The 25,436-nt window shown below is 39.2% G+C and overlaps 3 long non-coding RNA genes across 3 annotated transcripts; 2 read left to right on the forward strand and 1 right to left on the reverse strand.

Annotated features, from left to right (window-relative positions):
- Positions 1 to 8,085: 8,085 nt before the first annotated feature.
- On the reverse strand, positions 8,086 to 25,253 carry LOC124268252. Its single transcript, XR_006896246.1, has 4 exons — positions 25,195 to 25,253; positions 22,565 to 22,570; positions 14,087 to 14,099; positions 8,086 to 8,097 (listed from the first exon to the last, which is right to left on the reverse strand). It is a non-coding gene; the product is annotated as an uncharacterized LOC124268252 (long non-coding RNA).
- LOC124268253 lies at positions 9,605 to 15,672 on the forward strand. The gene is made up of 3 exons (XR_006896247.1): positions 9,605 to 9,706; positions 11,536 to 11,618; positions 15,345 to 15,672. It is a non-coding gene; the product is annotated as an uncharacterized LOC124268253 (long non-coding RNA).
- LOC124268251 lies at positions 24,093 to 25,287 on the forward strand. The gene is made up of 3 exons (XR_006896245.1): positions 24,093 to 24,314; positions 24,805 to 25,028; positions 25,160 to 25,287. It is a non-coding gene; the product is annotated as an uncharacterized LOC124268251 (long non-coding RNA).
- The last annotated feature ends 149 nt before the right edge of the window (positions 25,288 to 25,436 follow it).

Raw genomic sequence — 25,436 nt, forward strand, 5'->3', positions numbered from 1 at the left:
CTTTCTAAATCTAAGGGACTGTATTCCAGCTCTCCATATGGCTTTAATGACTGTACGTAGAGCTGTACAACCAGTGTTAAAAATATATGTGCCAACAGAAATGTTTTGTCATTGTAGGGTATTTTCTAAGAAGTAACAATATATGTTTACTGAATGTGTAACAGGTGAAAAACTAACATAACCCCTTCTCATCTTCTGTTGGCGCCAATTCATGCATAAGAAGGGTTTATAGCCTCTTTGTTAACTGTACGTTTATTCAGTGCAATGTCTTTGGTATATTTTGTTTAATGCAGTTATACCCAGTCAGTGCTATTTTGTCATATATCTGTATTTGTGGTCCAATTTTCTAAGGTAGATTTTGGATTTGAAAATGAATGTATAGAATGCTATTCAAAGTATGAAAGAATTTATGATTGAAAAGATGTGTCATGTACTTTTTGAAATAATTATAATAATAAAAAAAGAACATTGTAAAGACAAACACGTGGTGGTTGGGTGTTGTCGAAATAAATCCAACAGAACCATTTCAACGTCCACAAAAAATCTCTCCCTAGAGCCGATTGTACGATTTCGACTGTATCATGTTCATATACATATTAATCACTATCGGAAATGATTGTTTGCGAAAATTGAACCTGTCCGCTCACGGTGGTGACACCTGTCATAAACACATGTAGAGGCTAGTCAATTATTTACCTGAAAAGTATCGTGAATGTATGGTACAACTTAAAGTGGTGTTGCATCAGACTTCATTCTTTATTTTGTCACTGATGCCTGGGGTTTGAAATGTCCTCCATGTGTCTATCATGGTTGATTTGTTTGTTGGTTGGTTGGATCAGCAATATTCCAGCTATATGGCGGTGGTCTCTAAATAATCCGAGTCTGGACCAGAAAATCCAATGATCAACATCATGAGCATCGTTCCACGCAATTGGGATACGATGACATGTGTCAACCAAGTCAGTGAGCCTGACCACCCGATCCCGTTAGTCGCCCCTGACGACAAACATAGGTTGCTGAAGACCAATTCTAACCCGGATCTTCACGGTTTACTTGTCTTCCATGACAATGGGGAGTAAATAAGTTGTCTCTGACGGTGTTTACAGTTACTCATGGATTATCATCTCCATGTGGGAGGACATCCCAGAGTGACACAAGTCACAGACATTTACGTCTTTTGTGAACCCATGGGACAAACTGTCACAACCCGGGATCCTGGGGTGTGTCGTCGGTAAACATGAAAACAGGGTCACGGGTTTTCTACTTGTTATTTAGATCACAGTGACGAACAGTCGCTGTCAAAGCAGACGCATGATAGTAATGAGTTCACATAGGTTGTAAAAATGGTTTTCTTTGAAAGGTTAGAAAATGTGATTGATGCATGTGGCCTAAAAGTCACAATAAGTCTAGACAAACAACCTCTCCTTCACTAACACACACACACACACACACACACACACACACACACACCCTATGGAGAAACGACGTTGTATATCTGTTAATGCCCTTGCATGCCCTTCCCCATATTCCTTCATTAATACATGTAATATCAAATATTTATTCACTTGACATAAACCATAGAAAAAGAATATTTCAAGTTAAAATGCAAAGTATCTGTTTTCGTTAGAGATGTAAATTATCTGTTTCCTTCCCATATATTTAAGTATGTTTACATGTTTACATCCATCAGCCATTCACACAAACACACACACACACGCAAGCACGCACACACGCACATACACAGATACACACATACATACATACATACATACATACGTACGTACGTACGCACGCACGCACGCACATACATACATACATAAGTACGTACGTACCTACGTACATTACACCGACCAATCCATCCATCCGTACAGACAGACATCCATCCATACGTATGAACCTAAGTACACACACACGCACGCAACGCACGCACATACACAGATGCATACATACGCACGCACGCACGCACGCACATACATACGTACGAACGTACATTACACCGACCAATCCATCCATCCGTACAGACAGACATCCATCCATACGTACGAACCTAAGTACACACACACGCACGCATACGTGCACGCACGCACACACACGGACACATTCATACATACACCTATTTGCAGGAAACATATAAATTACAGCCATCTTCCTAGAGAACTGAAGAAGCCGATGGGTTTATAAAGAGCTGCTGCTGTATTGACCATAATATCAGTTGATAATTATGTAACAGTTGTAGACACAGGTTCAGGACCGACCTCCTTTATAAGGTCGAGGTCAACACTTGAATGACATTTTGTTTTACCTATTTTCCATTGATGTATCGTATGTCGTTTTCATATGTTTCCGTCTGTGGAAAAACGCTAACCTTGTCCTATTTAGAGAAGGAAAAAAAACATCGAGTGATAGATGAGCTTGTGCAATTGACAATGACAAGCTATCAAAATACCACAGGGTGGTAGAAATATACTTAAAGCGATGGCTTGTCGTTCCTCGTTTATTTGCATTTGTTCAGTGTATGAGACCCGTGAAGATCCAGGTTAGAATTGATCTTCAGTAACGCATGCTTGTCGTAAGAGGCAACTAACGGGATCGGGTGGTCAGGCTATCTGATTTGGTTGACACATGTCATCGTATTCCAATGGTGTAGATTGAAGCTCATGCTGTTGATCACTGGATTGTCTGGTCCAGACTCAATTATTTACAGACCGCCGCCATAAGCTGTAATATTGCTAAGTGCGGCGTATAACTATCTCACTCACTCCGTAATTGAAACATGATATTTAGCCCTATATGTAAATTGAATGATCACCACTGTTGATGCGGCAAATATAAATGAGAACATGGTATAAATGTTTCAGAGATGTTACGTTTTTTGGGACATATATAGATGAGAACATGGTATAAATGTTTTATAGGTGTTACGTTTTTTTGGACGTATATAGATGAGAACATGGTATAAATGTTTTATAGATGTTACGTTTTTTTGGACGTATAAAGATGAGAACATGGGATAAATGTTTTATAGATGTTACGTTTTATGGGACGTGTATAGATGAGAACATGGTATACATGTTTTATAGATGTTACGTTTTATGGGACGTATATAGATGAGAACATGGTATAAATGTTTTATAGATGTTACGTTTTATGGGACGTATATAGATGAGAACATGGTATAAATGTTTTATAGATGTTACGTTTTATGGGACGTATATAGATGAGAACATGGTGTAAAAGTTTTAGATATGTTACGTTTTATGGGACATATATAGATGAGAACATGGTATACATGTTTTACAGATGTTACGTTTTATGGGACATATATAGATGAGAACATGGTGTAAAAGTTTTAGATATGTTACGTTTTATAGGACATATATAGATGAGAACATGGTATAAATGTTTTACAGATGTTACGTTTTATGGGACGTATATAGATGAGAACATGGGATAAATATTTTATAGATGTTACTTTGTAGGGGGCGAATATAGATGTGAACATGTTATGAATGTTTTGAGATGTTACGTTTTGTGAGACGTATATGAATGAGAACACGATATAGATGTTTTAGAGATGTTCCGTTTTATGGCACGTTTATAGATGAGAACGTGGTATACATGTTTTACAGATGTTACGTTTTGTGGGGCGTATATATTATAGATGAGAGCATGGTATGAGTGTTTTAGAGATGTTATGCGAACAAGATTAAATTAGGGTATAAATGTTAGTGATAAGTTACAGTAAAGTAATTTGTCTCCACAGGAGAAGGTGTAAAATTGTTTTCCTCCCGACGAATTATACATCATTTGAGGTGATGTTCAGATGTGTACTTTTTTAATTAAGCCTTCTTTCATTTGAAGACTTCCAGGGTTTTAACGTACAAAAACGTAGAAGTAAGACAAACAAATACCTAAAAACCTATAATTTAAGAGCGTATCCTGATATTGGAACTTTCATATTTAAGATATACAGGTACAGAAAAAAGACAGGTAAATACTCATGTGGAACGAATTTCCTCATATGTAAATTGTCTCTTGAGGTAAAAAATGGAACTACAGAAGAAAGAAATAGTTCAAGCAGTCGCTGTCGCCTTCAGCCCACCTCATCGTTCTTCAGTTGTACAGTTACACACCTCTCACCCACATTATAAGCCCGGGGCAGTATAAAACCACTGCACGTACCCTGGTATTTGTTTGTTGTGCAGCTCAAGATATATACTAATGTACACAAGGTATGCCGTATACGTCGTGTCTGAGCCCGACGATGTCGTGTTTGGTGACAAAACACAGAAATAAACCATGTCCCCGAGTCTTTTAATGAGGACGTGTTTGTCACTGTCGGGAACACCTACCGTCATCACTGATTTGCAGTGGACTGTTCGTTTAGTTTCCACAGCTGTTGTCTTTTGTCTCCCACTATGTGTACACTTTGTTGATGATGATCCAGGCAGTTTGTTCTCAGGTGATGACGTCTTGTATTTGGATCTCTCTGCTATTCGTTGCGGTAGTCTAGTGGTTAAAGCGTTCGCTCGTAAAGCCGAAGACCTTGTTCGATTCCCCACATGGGTACAATGTGTGAAGCCTATTACTGGTGTCCCCGCCGTGATATTGCTGCTGGAATATTGTTAAAAGCGGTGTAACCCTAAACTCACTAACTTTTAGCAATATTCCACAATACCACGGCGGGGGACACCAAGAATGGGCTTCACACATATCAGCCCATATCCATAGGGGAAGATCCATTCTGAGTTTTCATAGTACATATTCAGAAAATTTGATGGCTATAGCAAACGTCATTTTATATTCTCTCATATAAGGTAACAATGTTACATACTACGAAATGTAATCACCAATCGCATAGGCGGATCCAGAGGGGGGGTGCAGGGGTGCGCACCCCCCCTTTTGTGCTGAAAGTTTGTTAAATGACCATTGAAACTCGGGTAAAAATGAAGTGTGCACGCCTCCTTTTCTCAATCGTTTATTCATGTATGGGTACTTTTCTCATAAAAACGAGGTTTATTTATAGATACGCCTCACGAACATACGTTAGCCGCAAAGAGTGTTCTACTTTTCCGTTAACGTTTCTGGAAGTACATGTCAAGTCACTTGACTGAGCAAGATGCCATCTTTCGCTCATCACTTTCTTATGCTACGGTAAAAATATAGGCTTAGCCCCAGGCGTTCATCCTGACTACGTGGACATTTTACTCCCATGTTGGTACAGATCAGCCGGTGCCTAACACTCTGCATTATGCAAAACCTGTCCATAGAAGCTGAGGTCATGTTACAGACTCGCAGTGATCCAAGTCACAACTTCATTATTTCATATAACCATGACATTCACATTAATCGCTGCATGTTGTAATGTTACATAATATATAACATGGATTAAGATGTTCACCATAGTGTACAGCACGGCACAGGTTCTTAAGATTCGCATACACTGTCCAGCTAATTGCCTTGGATAATACACGTCAGATAGACGTTGACGTTGACGGGAGTGATTGATTAGCTCCATAACAATAGTAATTTTACTCGTGCTCCGGTCAGATGACAAAACAAAGGCCAGTTTTGTCCATAGGCAGTCTCATTTGCATATGAGTGATGGTAGGCGGGGCTTGGAGGGGACAGATAGAGCTGAGGGTATAAGAGGACATTTTTTCCGTGTTTCGTTGTCTACTTTCAAAATGGTGAGTCTCAATAGAGTGTTCGCGGGTGTGCTTCTGGCGTTGTGTGTCTGTGTAGGAGTAGATGGCCAGTTTAGACGGACTCCTCGGATGAGGTACGAAACACCTTGCCAGTACCTCACATCTCGACCAACACTTTGGCCAGAAAATTCGGCACCTTTCGAGCTTTCTACTCGAGGATTACACAGTGATGTCAGAAGAGGCAAACCTATTGAAGGTATTTTCATTTGAATTTTACTTCTTTTATTATTTTATTTTATTTTCATATTTTGCTTTCAGTAGATTTTATACTACTCAAGAATGTTGGCTGAAGTAGAATTTCAAAATTAGAATTTGAATTTTGTTCAACAAAAATCTTTTCTTTGAGGACTGTTTTCGTTACATTTTTTTTAGAAAAACTATACAAACTGTCATTATGGTGTAGTTTGAAATGCTGTGTGAGTGCTACGTTATTCTGTCTGTCATATGCATTTGGAATATTTCATGCACCCCCTTTAGGTTCATAGAGCTGGATCTATTGTGTGGTCAATTTGTTTTGTAATGTAGTTCACAGAAATAGAACTTAACCCGTGAAATGGTATCCATGCCGCCCATATTTAACTTACGCGAAACCCCCATTTTCCTTAACAGCAAACCGTTGTTCCCTACATGGGTGAACGTGTGCTTTAATTTATCACAGAATTGTGACTCCGTATGACTGACTGACTGAGTTTAGTTTTACGCCGCTTTTAGCAATATTCCAGCAATATGACGGCAGGGGACACCAGAAATGGGCTTCACACATTGTGCCCATGTGGGGAATCGAACCCGGGCCTTCGGCGTGACGAGCCAACGCTTTAACCACTAGGCTACCCCACCGCCCCCAAAATTTGTACTCCGTATGAAGTAATGGAGAAGTCACATGAAAGTTTCGCGGTCGGCCTCAGTTTTAAAAAGATATGTAAATATTTTATACATACATCCTTATAATTCTTGAAAACAAAACATTTGTGTCAGGTTTTACAAATCCAAAATAGTTCGTTCTTTTGAAAAAAAGTATTCGGCTTCTTTCAGAGATAAACAGCTATCATTTGAGGTAGTAGTCGAAACATATTCGCTCTAAAACAAACCAAAAAGTATATCAGCGATTCTCGAAGAATATCCAGTAGGTGCAGTTTCAGAGGAACAGCTCCGGTATTCAAATTTTCTAAAGAACGAATCTATTTTGGAATAATGCCAGTTTAATTAGATAGTGTTTTCCCAAACGTTCCCAAACATGTCGCCCACAAGAAGAATTTACATTATGCAGACTTATAGGTTTTTACTCCATAAATCCTAAGACACGTTTAAGGTTTAAGGTATGTTCAAATAGTTACACAATAAGGTAGATGTGAGCGAGTGACTTGGGTTTCACGCCGCTTATAGCAATATTCCAGCAATATCACGGCGAGGAACACCAGAAATGGCCTCGGAAATGCAGATGTGAAGTACATCTACTGTACCTCTCAAAGTATTAAGCAAATGAATCACTTCAGCAATATAAACAATTGTAACAATAATACTTGTATCAAACACCAACAATTAAAATGAAAGTTTTTTTCACAATTCAAATCTTTCGTGTAAGACATCGTATCCTTTAAATTAAAACGTTGGTAACAATAGTATGATAATTATCATATAGCAGATTAAAACAGCTATCATCAGTGCCATTTAATATTGATGTGCTATTTGAATAGTGTAAATCTGGGATTACATCCAGAATTGATTATATATGTATTAATATTTACTATTAATTATGTAACCGGTAATGGAGATATAAGCCTAAAAACAATAAATTCAACACAGAGACTTTTTTTGTTTTATCATCAAAAACTGTGTTTTACAGTAGATATCGCTTGGGTGAGATCAAGCGATATCTCCGAGGATACGTCAGGAACTTGATGACGTCACAATGCTATGACATCGCTGCACTGCAAGTCTAATGGCAGAACCATGTTCAGAGATGTACATTTTTCATTAAAAACTAAAGAAGAGTGAATTTTGATAATAAATAGAATCTCACCCTCGTGTCTTCTGATCAACACGAGTTAATAAAATTAAAAATCTCCTCGGCAAGCCTAGGACATTTGTAAGTTTATCAACTCATGTTGATTATTCTTGATATCAGTTCTTGATATCTCACTTGGGTGAGATACTCTATATATTTAGTTTAACCGTCAAAGGAAAGATAACCCCGCAACGCAGGAACAGTATAAAAATGTTAGGCATTGAATAAATAGAAGCACACATGCAGCATCTGCATTACAACCTATGATATATTTCTAAAGCTCCAGTTTACTACTAGTAAGTCAATATTCCTAAAATAAACCCTTCATTGTAATTATTCGATCTTCCAAGTGGTCTGATGTTATTACCTCGTCATGGCCATGGACTGGATTACGAGAATTGTCTGAAGTCACGTTTTAGTCCCAAAAAACTTGACAGGCTAATTTTGACACATGAAGCCTTACTGACATTGCTTAATGGACGTGTGGTTTACAGTATGACTGATCAAAGACAAGCTGACGTCAAGCGTCAGGTGTCTCTTACTTTTGAGACACAGGTCACTTTACGGCCGCCTCGCTTGTTACGGATCCAGCTTTTCCTTGTCTTTGGTTTACAGAGTATTGACTTGTGTGGACAGGTATATTTCACAGACGCTGTATGCTGGTTTTACAACGGTCTATAAGGTTATACAGAGCTGCAGATAACTTCTGGGGTCATTGAGTTATGTACTCGCTTGTGGTCATCTCAATTGGGTATCATAATTTTCCTTTGAGTAACCAAATAAATTGTACCCACCTCACTCAAACTCAATTGGGTATTTTGTCATTTTCCATTAATTGTTAAAATATAATAAAGTTTAAATGTGAGTGTTTGTTATTTATATTTGATCTGTAATATGAGAAACAATAAGAAAGACTGCTAGTTGCCAAGTTCATGTCCTGAAGCAGAACCTCTCAATATACCTTAGTTATTTTATCTATCCACCGGTACGCAAGCTAATATTTGACACTTTTGTGTGTACGCATGTAACATCACTTCTATTGAGTATTTACAAAAATTCAAGCGTACTCTTACGCAATAGACTTAATAGGAATTGAGTTTTCACATAAATATTTGCGTAATTTACGCAGATACGCAGCTTAACTCTACCTCTGCCAGTTATAAAATCGGTAACATTTGACCAAAAACGAAGGTTGGCTGGTTGCACTCAGCAATATTACAGCTACATGAGCATCGATCTACACAATTGGGATATAATGACATGTGTCAACAAGTTCGCGAGCCTGACCACCCGATCCCGTTAGTCGCCACTTACGACAAGCATGGGTTACTGAAGACCAATTCTATCTCGGATCTTCACGGGTCTGTTTGGGTTATATGCCATGTATACTGCTTCTCATTAGAAGTTTTTGTCATTAAGACAATCTTACATTTTTGTCTCTGTTTGTCTTGGTAAGACAAAGAACGAAAATTTTTTACAGAAGGAACCCTTTTGCTAAATCCATCAAGACGACTCATCGATTCATGGAAGCATTTTTACCATACAAAATATAACATTTTAGATGGGAAATGTGAATACCGTTCTATTTGCTCCTTATGGCTTCATTTACAATGTAACGTTATGTGATTTAATCTTTTCTAGTGCGTATCCACCAGTGGGAGAACTCCATTTACAGTTTCGAGAACTTCACCGACTTCGTCATCTACGCAGAACCTGCCGTTGCCAACGCTGAAGTTGGAGCCCCATGGAGGCCAGTGGGCGTGTTTTCTATCTACCCTTATTACGCGGCTGGGGGTGTCGGATTCAGGTGTAACCGCGGAGCTCAGGGTTATGACGCTGTAGGGAGCGTGGAAGAGCGCCATCTTGAAGTTTACAGAATGCGCTACCCTAACGACCCTAACCTTCGCCGCTACGGCTCAAGACAGAGGAAGAGCGCAGCGTTCATCTGGTTCCCAAGCGAAGGGGCAATGAAGTCGGAGAAGATTGTTTTCGTGTAAGTCTTACAACCACATATTCGGTTTTCCGATTCTGTCGTTATTTAGCCTACTGGTAATGTGCGTCGGTTAGCTCCAGATACGGGGTGAAAAAGACGAACATGCTTCCCATTAATCTTTGCTCCAAAAGGGGCAAAGCTTTTGTTTTGTCACGCAGAAGACCCGGGTTCGATTCCCCACATGGGTACAATGTGTAAAGCCATTTCTTGTGTACTCCGCCGTGATATTGCTGGAATATTGCTAAAAGCGTCATAAAGCCACACTCACTCATTCTCCTCCAAAATGACTGACGGGTCATATAATTCACTAATTCACGAGTTCAGAAGAATACTATATATATGTTCTTGTACCGCGACTGATATATGTGTTATTGACGTCATATGCTGTGAGTGTTTCCCAGTAGCATTTAGCATTATTCCAACCCTATTTCTAATCTACTTCCGAATAATGTAACCCTGACCATGAAAACCAGTGACAGGAACACCCAGTCTGTTTTGGGTCGTCTCTTAACACAAGCATAGATTGTAGGTGACTAACTCTGAATTCAAAACGTTTACGCCACTGATTAATTAGTCTCGTATATCTGCTGAGCCTGGTTCAAGGTTGCACACAATAATAAACAGGGAAGAGTATTACATGCATACTGTACACTCAGTGATGGGACTATCACAAGAAAGATGAGTACGTCCAGCTCTACCGGTAGCACATGCTACTCACAATGTGCGTGCCAGTAAGAGACGTGCTGTCAACTCACGCTGACAATATGGTATAAAACGTCAGTGCATAAGAACACGTAGTTTTGACGGTCCTCAGAAATAGATTCCATTTGGTTTAAAGGCAAAATAGCTGTACAAATCATATGAATGGAGCACTGATAATCAGTGATGAAAACAGGTGTTCGCGAAAAGAGTAACAGGTGTCCTACCGGTAGCACCCGCCATTCACACATTTTGCCTGGAAATTGTAAATATCCACAGCTCGTCGCCACACAACAGTTCGGCCATGCGACGGTAGCCTGTAATCAAACCAGACAATCAAGTGATCGATGGAGCAGAATAGTGACACGTGAGGTGTCCAAGATCTAGGGGCGACTATTGAGGGGCAAACAACTATAGCGATAGCGATAGTCTATTGAAACATACTATTGCGATAGCGATAGTCTAGTGCGACCAACTATGGCAATACTACTGCAATAGTTTATTCTCTCCTTGATATGTCTCATTTGAAGTTATTTCCCAAATTAACGTATAGTTAATATGCGATAAAATTAAGTTGAAGTAGTTCAGTCTCTTTTAATTACTGACAAGATCCTTGAAACCCAGATCAAGTAAACAGTTAAAACATAAACTCAATGAAGCTGCAAGTCTGCACCCAAACATCTTGTATTTTGCGCTGCGCATTTATCAACAAAAGTCAGTTACTAAACTATCGATAGTCACACATACCATCGATGCACCGATAGTTTTCCTTTTTTCTACCATCGATTAATTGCTATGGAGACTCAACACTTGCAATCTATCCATAGTTGGATGCATCGTTACAGCCCTACCACGATCCAACCGGGCTCGACAGGTTATGGTTATATTCATGTCAGGATCATTATGTAAAACAAACAGGTGGCCTTCATCGATCATTCTAATATGTGTTCACCCAGCAGAAAATGGGTACCCGGTGGGATGTGTCATGTGACACTCTAGCGCCTAACAGGCAGCTTAGGTTATCCGTAATAATAATGTGCTAGAGTCATGAGCATGCTTACGAGCGTGGATATGTGCGCATTATAAATATGCACTGTTATTATTAATATTCTTATGTTTTTTCCTTGCAGAGCCATTGTGAAAATCAAGAACGAGTGGTTCAGATTAACCTCCCGTCCATGGACTGTTTACAACCCGCCATCCTTCTGGCAAAGTAAGTGATATTCCCAATACTTACACTCCTACGCTCCACTTACACTTACGCTCACTTATATATTATGCCTTGTTTTGATTTTCTGTCTCCGTATGTCCTATTCTTTACACAAACCTCAATGATATGACAACCGAATTGCATGAAAAATATTCAAGTTTGTAAATTATTACTTGTTTATTTGTTACTATTATTTGATTTTCGTATCATTCTTTCATTCACTTTTGGAATTACTCGAAACAGAACTGTCCCATCTCTCCAAACGCTGTATGACATTATGAATGCATAATGATCCACCCATTTTAACATATCGCATCCATGGTTGGAAATATTCCTGGCAAAAATGTCAGCCGAGGCTTGACCTTTTGAAAACAGTCGTCAGTCGACATTTTCTGCATAAAACAATAGTTATCCAGGCTGAAAAAGAGCTTTCTTCAATTGTCTAAATCTTGTGTTTGAATGTTGGGTTGCTTTATCCTTCTTTTTTGTATTGTCATTGGGGGACAAGAACACGTTGCTCAGAATTCTCTTAGTATTGTAGTGCATGGCATTTTGTTGCAACTGCATATCATATTGGAAGTAACAATGAGAAAATATCAAGATATATACTTTTCATGATTATATATGCATGGATCCAAAGTCTCTCCTCATGTATGTCGCTACCATGGAATTATGCATGATCCATATATATTCATTAGTACGTCATTACCTACAATAGTCCGTCCGTCAGATGTTGTTGGGTGTGCATGCTCTCGTCGTGCCGTAGCCCCGGGTATGATGCCCAAACTGGGTATAATGTGTGTTATTTATTCTGCATATGCGGGGACGTGGGGCTGACAAGGCAGCTTTTGAAAGATAAGCAGTATTTACGCTTGTGAACCAAAATGGTTTTGTCAGGTATTCTTACAAAAAAAAACAGTCTTGGTTTTGCAAAAACATCTGTCCTGTCTAAAACATAATTTAATGGTTTGCGGTAAAAAAAACCTCGTTTATGATATTTTCCACAAAACCATCATAATGTGTCTGTGATGTGTTTAAAGAAATTAAATACATATTGTAATGTACTGTGCTAAAATTCACATATTATATTTCGTGACACAGTTCTCAAGATATAACTGTTATCTTAATCCACGATGTCTCCCCAATCCAAACACTCATAGATGTATAAAAGAGGCTGTCACTCATACATCACGTTGCATGACAAAAAGCGGTTTACTTCCTGTAGCATGCCAAGCTGTCATCAGCTGGCGGTTTATTGTGGTTACATGGGGCTAAATCGTGATGATTGAGAATGCATATATTTTTGGCCCTGTTTTTGTCCTTCTTGTCCTTGGAGTTATATAAAACTACAAAAATTAACTATCCCATCGTCATAACTATTAACATCATATTCGTCATGATGTCTATTTTTAATACAAGGATATAACAACAAAATTATGTATCGTTTCTTGAAATCCAAATTGAATGGAAGGAGATATAAATATATCTTTTGATTAACACAAAATAAAGAAGTTGACATCCATAAATTCTCGCCTTTACGAGTTACAAATACGTCATCTGTGAGAATTACATAATGCAAATTTCTTCATACCGGTCTTTGGAATGTGTTTTTTGCTTTACCGGCCATGAAAAAATAGACAAGGCTGAACCCGCCGACAGCAGGTGATAAATAGGAACGTGTGAGTGACGTGAATGTCAGTGAAACAAGGGCAGTAACTTGAGATAGGTACAATAGAAGAGGTCATGCAAGGGGATCTCCTCCGGGCTTGTTGATTTTCGTCAACATGCGGCATATTGGGTTTATGATGTTGATGTCTTGAAGCCTTTTCATTTCCACATTAAAAAGAAATTAGTTCACCTCAGATGGTTAAAACAACCCCTTGAACAATTTAGAGGGGGGTGCGTGTATGTGTATGTATATGTGTAATGTGAAATTATATGCAAGCAACGTCGACACATGGCTGTGTGCCAACCTATTTCTGTCTATGTGTACTAATTCCAGTCAATGTGTAATGTTCGTGTGTTGCTTTTAATTCACTTCTATGGCCGATATTGCAGATATTCATAAATATCTTCTTATTCCTACATCTGACATATATGTACATGTGTCTTCTTACTGTTTCTTCTTATTCTTATTCCTTCCCTCCCATGACATATGTACTAGCGTATCTGCGCATTTCCTTAATGACCTTAAGACCTATCCGTTCGCGCATTCCTGTCGTTTTATTCATTTTGAAAGAAAAATACTTATGCCCTGTCGTTCCCAATGCTGCCATTAATGTAGGCCAAAATGGCTCTTTCTCTTATGAATGATGTGGTATTTCTCGTATTGTGTTATTTTCGCTGACATCTGACACACATTATGAATCCTTGTTGGCAAGCAAAATATGAAATTGGTCACGAAAATAGTTTACAACTTTCTATATCACCTTCATCTGGATTTGTATTCTGAATAGTCTCCCATAATTCACCAGCGGTCATGAACTGTAGAATAACGTGACTTCCGGTTAGGAAAGATATATGGCCATGTTAACACGTGTGTCATGTAAGTCAGCCAAGTACATCGGTCACTTTCACACAAATATGACCATATGGGAAACACGTAAAAGAGCCTTTATGCTACGTTTATCCCTAGTTATTACCTTTGACATTAATGGAAGAGGATGTCCTGAAATGTCGTTAGAAACAATAAAAAGTGGTTATCTATAAAAGAATGAGGCCCAACGGTATATAAAAACTATGTAAATTATATGAGCGCGGCTTTAAAGCGCCAGGTGCTACCAGTAGAGAAGAACATGCTTACCCTTTTTGACGAACATCTTGTGTCGTCACTTATTAATAGAGATCCATTAAATGAATTCCGACCACTATTTAGCAGTTTACGCCAAACAAAATCTTTCTGCAGATATTGGATTGTGATTATTCTCTGGCATTGCCGTTTGTATAATGTTCTCCCAACTTGAAAAAAACGTATATCCCTGATTGGTGTTCGAGAGTAACAGCTCAAATCATGAAACAGCAATGGCTTACCATCAAATGCTTCCAACAAATCCCAAAGTGAAAATGAGTATACACTTTCTTGTATAAAATATATAAAAATGTTCTAGAGGAACTAAGTCAAATCAAAATAAAACAAACAGATTAAAGATGTTCAATGAATGTCCGAACCTCCTACAGTTTGGTTAAATGGATGGATCAATGCACACAGCACATACTTGAAGTAGTTCCAAGCCCTTCAAGGCCTTCAGTTATATAGGTACCCAAATTGGTGTGTTTTGCGTCTGCTTGAAATCACGTGACGTGTTGCAGCTAGTTGGGACAGGGTGTAGACAGACGTGATCTAGGATTCTCCATTTAGTGGATTGTAGACTGACCTGGTGCTGGATCCGTGAACAATTAGGTTAGAATTGGTCTTCAGCAACCAATGCTTGTCCTAAGAGGCGACTGTGGTTCGGGTGGTTGACTCGCCGACTTGGTTGACATATGGTCATCGTATCCCAATTGCGTAGATCAATGCTCATAAAGTTGTACAGTGGATTGTCTGGTCAAGACTCGATTATTTTCAGACCGCCGCCATATAGCTGGAATATTGCTGAGTTCGGCGTTAAACAAGAACCAATCAACCAACATTTTGCTACATGTCAGGGGAAAATTAAACAGACACATTCTGTGATTCGCCGTTTTGTATTTATTCTCTGCATGGTATGTATCAATATGTCGTGTTTCCAGCATTCAATCAGCAGATGACACAAGTACAGCGCGTGAAGGCGCGAATGGCGCAGGCTGAAAGACAAGCCGCTGCAGCCGAGGCACAGGCCGCTGCAGGTGCCGCTGCATAGGAATCCACCGTCTTCTTTGACATTCGGAACAGGTCGAAGGATTACCGGAGCCATAAGAAGTAACGAGTGCGACCGGAATTATCCGAATGTATCACACGATGGGAATCGGACACAACTGAATGACAATCAATGACTAGGAACACTGATAAATTCAATCTCATAACCGTTCCATGGAATTTCAATGGTTGGTTATGCTGTGGAAATAAACTTGAAATGTATTTTCATTGAAAATAGCATTCATTTGTGAAATAAACACCTGTACTTCAATTTTGTCGCTGATTTGAATTTAAGATTTTCCGGATGTTTAACAATTCTGAAATTCTAATGTCAGCATATATGCTTGAAATGTACGTGTTCTTGAAGAGTGTTTATAACTTCAGCTAAAATGAACACTCACCTTTGCATCCTATTCCCCAAGAAAGTCAAATAACACAACCCATCACACGTTTATGAAACATAGGTTTTGTTAGGTTTCGACCTCCTCACAATTAGTGAATAGGGATTTGTTAACGTGAAATAATCCCCCGAATGATTAAAATATGTTAAAAGTTAGTATACCATTGTATGAACACATACCTGATGATATGGTCATAACTAGCTATTTCTATTTAATTGCTTGTTCTATGGTATGGTGTCGTCATAGTTAAGCATCATGTCTGATGTGGAGAAGGATATGTATACACACGATGCTATCAACAACTACATACATGACTGTAATTTATGCAATAAAGAGATTTTACACAATTTCCTCCTTGTGATACTATGACAAGAGCATCCACCTCCAGCGCCACTGACACAATACATGAATCCTATTGTGATTCTGTAATCCTGTATATTATCTTTGTTATTTTAATCATGCACATGGGTACAGTGTGTAAAGCCCATTTCTGGTGTTCCCTGCCGTGATATTGCTGGAATACTGTTAAAAGCGGCTTAAAACCATACTCACTCACTCATACAAACATTAAGGAACGATTTCTTACACCAGGGTAAACAAATTTGAAAACTATTTTTAAAGTTCCTGCCCTCTCAATGCTTGACTGTTAGTTCAAAACCCTGTTTACACACTCCTATTTGTGTGAATTAAACATCTGATGCGGATAGACGAGTTACCACTGAGGAACATTACTGTCTGAGTCTATATTATTTCACAATATCGTAACACCATCAAACGCTGATGGAGACAATGCCCCGAAATGCTGATCACCAGTGATCCATCATACAACTCGCATCACTTCTCATATTACGTTCAAGCGTGTTTGCGGATACTGGAAACAGGTTATACGTTTGAACTTAGGTGGTTATAGTTTTGAAGGACAGACTCCTGTACAGTGAAATCTATGTATTTCGGGCACAAGGAATCTGAAGACCGCCTTCCGGGAAGTAATTTTTCGTAGACGATACAGTCAGAGGTAATGCGAATTCACTGCAGAAAAGGTACTTTGTAAGCGTGTTAATCCGGGAAATTTCATGTGGACACTACGATCCGAATTAACGGGATTTTAGTTGTATAAAAATGGATTAGGTACATTTCTTGATAAGAAAACCTTATATGTACTTATGTACGTCAAATTTATCTTTCATATAGAATGTGTGCTCGCTAACGGCTAAACGCCATACAACCGGTGACCACCTTTAAGTATAATATGAATACATCCATAGGAAAGCAATCAAATGTAACACATGTTATATTTGGTAGAAACCACAGTGGTTGAGTCGGTTAGATGGCTGACTTTGTGTGCTGGAGATTATGTACCTGACTCTGAGTGTGTCGGTTCGAATCCCGGATGTACCTTAATACAATTTGGGAATAGTATGTAACTAATTGAAGTTGTCAAGCGGCTGTATTCCATGAACTTTATTTCAAGATGAAATAGAAAATAGTTACACTGAGACTTTGATAACAGCATGGGTTATCTCGGTGTCTCTATCAAACGTTGAGTGGGATACCCTGAAAGATACTAACGACCAACTATCACTGTTGAATATGTGCATGTTGTATATATTATAGTGTACTAATACTAACATGTGATTGGAATATTTGATACCACACAAGGAGAACGTGCATTGAAGGTAAATAATTCTTGTGACGTCACTCTTTTGTTGTAACTCTGTATTATTTCTCATGAACAATTTCAGTCGAATAGATGAATTCCTTCATCATTGGGTGCATCAACTTTTGTTGCTGCAACATGTCGACCACAGGCGCAATGGAATGTTTCATGTCGACACACGTGTAGTAGGTGTCCAGTTTGCACTTTGGTTCCTCGCCAGCGTTAAATTATTTATGTCAGATAAAGACGTAAAAACGTTTATTCGTGAAAAATCATAAATCGCGATATTTTTGTGGGGTTTTATCCTCGCGGGGGAACCTTGTCAACGCCTCGTCTGTCCATCTGTCCGTAACCGGACCATAACTCAAAAACCGTTCAATATAGTTCAGCAAAACTTGGTAGATATATCAAACAGAACCTAAAGTGGTGCCTTTCGCTATTTACAGATTTTTGGGATTTCTATTTTTCTCGGTTTCCATGGAAACAGTTTGGAGACGAAAAGGGGTGGAAACACAAAAAAACGCTCACTATCTATCAATAAAACTTGGCAGATATATGTGAGAGATCATCAAATGCTGCCTTTTGCTATTTGCTGATATTTGGCATTTATATTTTCTTCTGTTTCCTTGGAAACGATTAGGACTTTGTCTCAAAAGGGAGGGATGCGCTTCCGGCATTTCTTTCAAAACTTGGCACATATATCAAACAGATCTTGAAATGGTGCCTTTTGCTATTTGCAGATTTTGGCATTTATATTTTTCATGATTCCCATGGAAACGATCTAAAACAATCAAGTCTGACTTAAAATAACAGTCAGATGATTTCTTCTCCGGGGGGGGGGATCATCATCTGGTGGCTCTTGTTTTCCATGGCGGAAAAACTCTTACGTAAGTGAAAGGTAAGACATTCAGCCAGTTTACTGATGCCTGATGATATCTAGCTAACACTGTCCGACATTCAAACTTATCTTCTCTCATTAATTTTGGCAAAGCGTATCTTAAATGATAAATAGTATGTTAACATGAACAACATCAAGTTTTAAAGGTATGTTGCAGATGGATTCTTACAAGAATAACTCTCTGTTTGGTCTCCTTGTCGCGAATAGCTGCAAGACAGCTGATGCGGAGTAAAACTATAATCACTCACTCACTTTGGTGTTTGTGTTGCTTACTCTGATTCTGATATGAATCGCTTGTCTTAATTCGCACATTGATGTAAGGGAAAGAGGGTTATTAACATATTAACAGTGCATTTGGTGCCCCCCTTCAAATGTGTGATATAATTTGTATAATTATAATTAGCAATGGTGCTGGATTATGTTGATATATGTTTAAATTTTATAATACCATGTTTAATTTTAAAAACTTCTAAGCCTATAATGTAATTTGAACGTCAATCTAATCGGAAAATACATATAAAATAAATGCAAAAATTCTCAATTACATATATGAAAGATAATTGTTGATGAAAAAAGGGAAAGAACTAGCTGGGTTTTTTTCAATATATCTGCTTCGTAAGAATAACGTATTTGTTTTATTTTTGATATTTTGTTGTTCTCAGGTTGGAATCATCAACTCCAGCAATATAGGCTGGCGAGGCAGCGAATGCAGCAGTTTAGAAATCAGGCTGAAGCAGCTGAATCAGCCGAACCAGCCAGTGCACCTTGAATAAACTCATTCGATTTCAAATGTTGAAGTCTTCAATGATTCAGTTACACATAAAGTAGAGTGAACACCTGTCATTTCACATAATTATTTGATAAATACAACTTTTATCTGCAAGGTGTTGACTATTTCCAGGCACGTAGAACTCAAGCAAAGTCATGGTTGGTCCCGGACGAATTCATGACTTCGAATTCCATTAATGAACACAACACACTTTTCGGCAAATCAGAAATGTATGTACACTGCATAGAAGCGTCTATGTTCAGCAAAAGGTCGAAGATCTCCAAGGGCGTAATGCGACTTTTAGGCATATGTTGTCTACGTTCCACTATGTTATGTCTTACATATTTAATGTCAGATATCCCATAAAACAATTTCGCAAAAACGTGTAATAACAATAGTATGCGCATGCGAACATGAATATCTGTTGTACAAAACCAAACATTGGTATTCAAATAAACTCAATTTTCAATGTTATTGTTTTGTTACGCGCTGCTTTTTATCATTATATTTACAATCATTTATGTATTTTATAATCAGAAAAAGCGAGCAAACACATACTAGACATATCCAGATAACGTTATTACGATGTATAAATTCTAACTATTTATAATTTTTACCATAACGTTAGCTATATCCGGAAATCCGAAGGCTATGATATTGATGCATGTTGATATGGTTGTAACATACCTGTTGTATGGTATCACGGATATCAGGATCTACAACGTACGTTCCTGTAACAGGACGAGGTCACATAGTTGTCTTTCAACAAAGATTTCAATTAGCGTCATACGAGACGTACTCAAAGGCTTTTGATCAAGGGGCGGTGGGGTAGCATAGTGGTTAAAGCGTTCGCTCGTCACGCCGGGGACCCAGGTTCGAGTCCCCACATGGGTACAATGCGTGGAGCCCATTTCGGGTGTCCTCCGCAGTGATATTGCTAGAACATTGCTTAAAGCGTCGTAAAACTCTCACTCAATTTTGATCAGGGTGACAGCAGTCAAGGCATCAGATTTGTTTTCGGAATGTATTATGGTAGACGATGCCAGAGTGCCTAGGTCCCACTGTGTTTTCGTGTTGATGAAAACGTTTTCCACAGCAGAAATGATGTCATCGTCAACACTGTTTGGGATTTTGACGATGCCCCATTTTGTGACAACAGAAACTGTACTCAAAGCCGGGCGATGGGGTAGCCTAGTGGTTAAAGCGTTCGCTCGTCACGCCAAAGGCCCGGGTTCGATTTCCCACATGGGTACAATGCGTGAAGCCCATTTATGGTGTCCCTCGCCGTGATATTGCTGGAATATTGCTAAAAGCGGCGTAAAATCATATTCATTCAGTCGTTCAGTGAGTGAGTTAGTTTTACGCCGCACTCAGCAATATTCCAGCTATATGGCGGCGGTCTGTAAATAATCGAGTCTGGACCAGACAATCCAGTGATCAACAGCATGAGCATCGATCTACACAATGGGGATTCAATGACATGTAGTCAACCAAGTCAGCGAGCCTGACCACCCGATCCCGTTAGTCGCCTCTTACGACAAGCATAGTCGCCTTTTGTGGCAAGCATCGGTTGCTGAAGACCTATTCTACCCCGGATCTTCACGGGTCGAAATGTATCCAAGATGACAAAGACCTATGGACGGGTATATATTGTCCTGGCAGGGCAACAAACGTTCACTACGTTTAACCTTAACAGTCTCACGCAGCTGATTGTTATAAGCAAATAAGCATAATATTGGCCATTAATAAGTCCGGCCTTCCTGGAGGTGACCTACCAGGAAGACTTGTTTAGAATGCCAGGAAACTGAAGTGTGGAGGCTGTTGAATGAATTCCTGACGTTGCATCATCTCCGAGGCTCACTATTCCCTTCGGGAACGCCCTTCTCTCCTCCTGGTCGTGCTTCCCGCATCTTCCCCCGCAGTCACCACACGGGTGGGTGTTGGAGTTAAAGTTAGAGATACCCGACGATTGCGTATAAGCCAGTTTTGTATACATGGTGGCACAAATATTGTCTGTGTATTGATTCAGTCTTCGGTATAAAGCATAAAGCATAATGAATATTGCACATTTGCTTGCAAACTGTTAAGTACTACTGCAATAATGTAACTGTGCATTATTTGAAGGCATGCCATTATTTAATGCAAAAAGATGACAACATGATTTGTGGTGTTTTCCTTAATCACTGTTTAGAAGTTGACAGCATAAAATCGAAATCTGTATATGACACGAGGCATCGTGACACGCCCTGGAAGAGATGTGGTGCCAAAGTGTTTTGCTACGTGTTTATTATTGTTATTTTAATAACATTTCAAACAGCTTTTATTATGCAATTTTTCTGTCATGCACAGTTACTTTTTTACGTAAGTATATGTATCATGCAGTTCGACTTACATTTCTTCTCTCTACCCTTGTACGTACGCTTCATTCGCCTTTTTAATTCAAGAGGTGAAGTGAAATGGGGTTTAACGTCGCACTTAAGAATATTTCGTTCATATGACGACGTCCTTGCGTGTGTATGTGTATGTGTGGCTGCTTGTACTAGCCCCGACTTTAGTCGGTTTTATAGTGCCAGCTCACTGAGATACCAGGCCGCAGTTAAGCATGAATGCCCCACTCAGACACATTATACTGACTACGAGCCAGCTAGTCCTTGTTATATCCATTAATGCCACCAATATATCATTGATCAATACAGAAAAGGTATAAATAAATCACGAGACAGCCACGCTAACAATGACTTTATAGAGAGAACAAATGTGACTGTGTAGAATGTAACCCGATCCATCTGAAACCAGCCATACAACCAGCCTAGTATGTAGTGGTGTGACGATGCAGAAATTTCACGATACGATACATATCGCGATATCTTGGAACGATACGATTCGATTCGATGCATATCACGATATGCTACCTTTAGTTATTTCCTTAAAAAAAAGCATATTTTGATAGCAAGTAACAGTGTAAATTGGGACATACTCATCAATTTCTAGTGAAAAATAGAAATTCTAACGTCAACGATACATATCACGATACGAAAATCGATATATGTATCGTCAGATAAAGTATCACGATTATCGATACTACGATATATCGTCACAGCTCTACTAGTATGTCACAGTTATAGCATACGATCGAGATCGTTTTCTCCTGTGATGTACGGAGGTAGTGGGTGTGGAGGTGTGTGCGTGCGCGCGTGTGTGACTAACTAGCAAGCATGTCCTACACAACGCCAACATCTAACAACCACACGCACATATTTTACAGAAACAGGAACAAAACGAATAGTCAATGACGCAAATCATTTTGGCACATGAGCAACGAGTCTCGTCATTGAGGTTCAGTGATACACAATCGTACTGGATCACGTGTGTTGTGCCCTTAAACCTACAATGGTCTTAAGTGCACAGTAATCATAAATAAACATCATTCGTAACTACTCGTGTCATTCCGGCAAGCCGGATGGCGTCTCGTACCCCTCTCGTGGCCATGTTTACGACTGGGCCCTGACTAAGCGCAAACGGGCATTGGTATGAAAATAGTCTAGTACTATCACCAATGAAAGATAACTCTGAATTTCCAAACATGGCTCTAGAATATCCTACATCCCGTGGGCAAAACAGCAATACAGTCATTCCCTCTGTAAATACGTTTCAGTGTTTAAAGTTTCTGATCCTTTAGCTCAAAGTATATTATTAAATTGTGCTTTGAATAGTTTAGCGAAGTTTCAAACTTCAACGGTGCCGCCATTTTCATGCTTCGAAATGCGTTTTACTACGCGCGATTTGATTGGTTTGCCACGATTCTTGGCAATAATGGCGTACGATAGGGGTACGAGTCTTCTTGTAGGTCGCGGAAAGAGGCGAGTAGTTACGAATGAAATAAACATGAGTAGGTTTTAGGGCACAACACACGTGTAATAATGATAGGGGCGTTTAGGTGAACAGTTGACTTGCATTTACATGTCTTTGTGACGTGTGACAGAGGTTGAGAGGGAACGCGAACAAATGGTTCATGACGGTTTGACTGTGATTCAAAAACACTGGTTTTAGCAGAGATTTTCATTATTGTGGAAATTGTCTTCGTCCCTTTTATTTACAGTTAATCGGCAGGTTGTCGAACTGATAATTGATAAACTTAATTAAGCACCCCTGGATTTTTGCAATGATAGATTCGTACATAAAACTTCTCGTGGTGACCACGATGAAAAAACATCTTTTGACTCATAAAAACGATAAAATGATTGGAATCCATATTGATTTTATGAAGATGATTGCTCATTTTAAAAAAAACCACTGTTCAAGTATGGCCCTGGAATGTTTAATGCTGAATTTATTGGTGAATGTGAACATTCAAAATGTCTGAAAGGCTGAAAGAAAGAATTAATGTTACTGAACAGAAGGAAATAGATGTTTTCGTTTTTAGCTTGGTTCAGCACGCCCGAATACACCCGTCGCTATGCGTATATGCACGTGGGTTTTAAAATCTCTTGCATTTCGTGGTCATAGCTGACGACAGCGCTAATCAGTATTAACACCGGCGAGATAGTTAGACATATTGTTGAGGGACAAAGACGTTCATACAGAGCTCCAGCCAGGGGTTAAAAGTTATTATTTAGAAATAGCTTCCATTATCGGGAAGACATTCATTCATAGAAGCTAAGTTATCACTCACACTTTCGGTGAATGTACAGTGTGGGGGATTTTTCATTTGGTTTACTGTTTTGTTTTAGTTTTGGTGCATTAAATGTTCAGACATAATTATTTTGACTTTTCCTTTATTCTATAAATGGGGAATACAAACTGCCTCATTCCCAGTTACTAACTTACTATAATTACTTAAATAGTGCGAAGATGACATAAAACTATGCCAATTTTGGAAATCAATATCTTTCAACCGTTGTTTGAATATAATTTTAAACATGATAGAATCACCCACACTTTGTGATAACCAAACGTGGGTAAAACCTGTGTAAAATAGAAACCAAAAGGAACTGACTGAAACAGCCTCCTGCTGTACCTGGTGATTGTTGACCGTAGGTGCGTGACTTCCACTACATCCCCAAGAGCGATAGAGGGGCTACACCATGGCGACACTCTGCGTGACCGTCACACCATGCTGCGTTGGATTGTAATGGATAAGTATGAATGAGTAGGTTTTACGCCGCTTTCAGCAATAATATGACACTATCACCGGAAATGGGCCATTTTGTGGAAACATTTGATCAAATATATTAATTTGAACAAAATATATAGGCATTCATTTCAGTTTTTTTAAATTACTAAATTACATGCATGGTTACACCTCTTTCTTTAGCAATGGGGCGTCGGGGTAGCCCAGTGGTTACAGCGTTCGCTCGTCAAGCCGAAGACCCGGGTTCGATTCCCCACGTGGGTACAATGTGTGAAGCCCATTTCTGGTTACCTCGCCTTGATATTGCTGGAATATTGCTAAAAGACTCGTAAAAAAATAACTCACTCTTTAGCAATGCTCAGGTAATATCACTGCAGATAACAGAAGAAATGGTGCTTTTTTCTGTGTAAAACATTTTATCAACTATTCAAATTTTACCATTTGATCAGAAATATAAATTTAATATCGGCATTCATTTTAAATTTGTTACATACATAGGTATTACTGGACCCCCAGCTGTGACGTGGTGGAGGGGTCGCCACCTTCTTCTAAAACCGTTGTGGTCCTGCTGAGATGCGTCTCGCTTTTTTTTGATGATCGACCATGACCAATGCAGTTTACCGTATATAAAGACTTCTGTTTTCGTGATACCCACCATAGGAAGGCCAGTACAGCGTGTTACACAATGAACAACTTAACAGTTTTGTTGCTTCTAGCGATCGGTAAGTTACTCATTTTGTTTTACTGCAACTGTCCTACGAACACGGTTAGGATACAGAAGAGTATATGTTCCTAAAGCGTATGCTAGAAGATTTAAGGATTCAGTGTCACTCATGTTAATATCTGTTTTCAGGGTGCATGGTTGCGTTAACTCTATGTGACGCGCACGGTCACGGACATGGTCACCATGGACACGGGCATGGACATGGTCATCACGGACATGGTCATGGTCATCACGGGCATGGTCATGGTCATCACGGGCATGGACATGGTCATCACGGGCATGGGCATGGTCATCATGGGCATGGTCACCATGGACATGGGCATGGACACGGCCATGGTCACCATGGACACGGCCATGGTCACCATGGACATGGACATGGTCATCACGGACACGGGCATGGTCACCA

This window comes from Haliotis rubra, unplaced genomic scaffold (assembly GCF_003918875.1).
Source record: "Haliotis rubra isolate DU_JTF1 unplaced genomic scaffold, ASM391887v1 Scf137, whole genome shotgun sequence".
Classification (NCBI taxonomy): domain Eukaryota; kingdom Metazoa; phylum Mollusca; class Gastropoda; order Lepetellida; family Haliotidae; genus Haliotis; species Haliotis rubra.